At 47.6% G+C, this 2406-nt stretch overlaps 1 pseudogene; it reads right to left on the bottom strand.

The window, feature by feature from the left end:
* Positions 1 to 224: 224 nt before the first annotated feature.
* Positions 225 to 1530, bottom strand: LOC118834116 (annotated as a pseudogene).
* Between the last annotated feature and the right edge of the window lie 876 nt (positions 1531 to 2406).

Here is a 2406-nt window from a genome sequence, read left to right as displayed (position 1 = left end):
ATTACCCAGTTGTGTTTCACTAGTAAGGATTTTCTCTTGCATTGACCATGCCCAGGATAATTCTCATTACTTGCCAAGATAAATTGAGAGTACCTTTCATTTTTAAACTTGAAATGTTATGTTTCTGCACTTTTTTTGGGGGGGGGGGGTTCTATGTTCAGTCTTGTTTAATGACTGGCACCTCCCTGCAGAGGCGGGCAACTTGGTGGTAGCAGAGAGGATGTTCACTTGAAGATCTTGCCCTGATTGAAGGGTTTGCCCACGTGCTGGAAGGCCCCCTCCCAGGAGAAGTAATCTCGGACCATGGTCTGGGTCTCCTCACTGCCAGGATCCAGCTTACGCCATGTGTAGGACTCATAATCTACCTGCCAGTCTGGACTCAGAGGGAAGGCAAGTTCCTCGCCCCGGAAAACCCAGACTCCAGAAATGGTGCTGCTATTGTTGGTGCCAAAAAGGATGACACTGGCAAACGCGTTCTTCCTCAGCTTGTCCAGGCGCTGGAACATTCCAGTGATGAGTTGCAGCTTATGAAGGTCTGGCTGAGCTCCTGGGGGAAGCAGTACTCGGCATACCACAGGGACCAGCCGTCATGGTCAAAGTGCTCCCAGAAGTACGGCAGGGCCACTGTCAGCGTGTCCTCGTTGGAATACTTTCACTTAGACTCATCCAACACAAACGTACTCTTGGGCAGGTGGGCAAAGGGATCTGTGGCCTTGGGCTCTGCAGCCAGAGCCTGGTCACACTCGTCCATCTCCTCCTCGGCGCCAGGGGCTGCGGCCACCTTCTTCTCTTCCTTCCGCTCGGCCTGGGCCTTCTGTTTCTCTTCTCACTGTCCCTTCTCCTTTCTTGGGGCCTCCTTCTTAGGCTGACTTTCAGCAAACTTTTTAGCATCAAATTGTGCCATCTTCTCACAGAGCTTCACCTCTCCCAACACCACCTGGAACTGGAGCTGGTGGATGCAGGTGAGGTTGGTGTTGGGAAAGGCCTGCCTGAAAGACGGCTCTAGAACCTGCTTGTAGAGACACAAGAGGGTACACACAACTGTGATGTCAGCCAGAGTTAAACGCTCCCCCACCAGGAAAGTCCGAGTCTTCAGGTGGGCGTCGAGCAGCCCCAGAACCCGCCTCACCTCCGCTTTTGCGTTCTCTGGAGCCTGTTTGTTGCGGTGCATGATGCCAAGGGTGGGGAACACCCAGGTACTGGCTGAGGAACGATGTCACTGTCAGCAAAGCTCACCCACTGGATCACCTGGGCAGCTGCCACCGGAGTACAGCCTCGAAGGTCATCGTTGCTCACATAGTGGGCAATGGCGTTGCTTTCAAACACACAGAGCCCATCGTCACCCTCAACCACTGGAACCTTGCCTGCAGGAAATTTTCGGAGGAATTCGGGGGTGCGGTTGGTCTGACCAAAGTGGAAGTGGGGAGGTGCGGACAGCACGCTGATCTGGGCCCCACTGTACTGTGCAGCAATGAGGGCCTTGAAGGCCCTCCAGTTTTCAGGGTATGTGTACAAGGTCCCGGCTGCCATCGTGATTCCGCAGAGAAAGGGGGTGGGGACGTCGGCGCTGCCGCAAAGTGAGTCCGGCCTAGGGGGCCAGGAAGGGAGGAGGAAGAGGGAGGGAGGAAGGGAGGAAGGGAGGGAGGGAGGGAGGGAGGGATGTTTCTGCACTTTTTAAGAAGGGTGATTGGGTAATGACTTCGCTCGGTATTTTTAGAGTTTTCAAATTTTTAAAAAAGATGATTCATAAAATAAGGCTGTTTTTATTACTCTGATCCTGACACACTATATTGCTGTGTATTTTTCTTTAAAGCAAATATGAGTTTTCAAGAATGTCATAAATTCTTGAATTCCTACATCATCTACTTCATAACAGAATATCCAAAAGAGAAATACCAATGGGGAAAAAAATATAAGAAAAGTGCTTAATATAATGGTTCCCATCTGGGACCATGAAGAAAATTCTTCTCTTAATGTAATGATGTGAAAGACCAAGGGCCATTTTTACAAGAAGTGTTTTCACATGTTTTAGAGACCCACAGTAGACAACCTTACAGCTCAATAATAATACAAGTTTTCTTTTTTATTGAAATCTGAACTACATTTGGTATTGCAAATATATATGCCTTTAAAGAATTTGTGGAAAATTTCACTAACTGGGAGGAGAGAAATAACAGAAAGTGATTTTAAAAGAGAAGTAAATACCTCACTTTGCAGTTGTGAGAACTTAATAGTGTCATAATATTCTGTCTTTCTACAAAGAAAGTCACTATTCTGATGTTCTGTCTTTCTTTTATATATGGTCTATTTAGCAGTACCCCATAAGTTTAACATGTAGTACCATTTCCAGTAATATATAGCACCTAATGTAGAAATTTAAAGGGGCCATATGGGAGGATAGATTTT

This window comes from Trichosurus vulpecula, chromosome 1, assembly GCF_011100635.1.
Source record: "Trichosurus vulpecula isolate mTriVul1 chromosome 1, mTriVul1.pri, whole genome shotgun sequence".
NCBI lineage: Eukaryota > Metazoa > Chordata > Mammalia > Diprotodontia > Phalangeridae > Trichosurus > Trichosurus vulpecula.
Note: the sequence above shows the minus strand (reverse complement) of the source record. Positions and strands in the feature narration are given on the sequence as shown.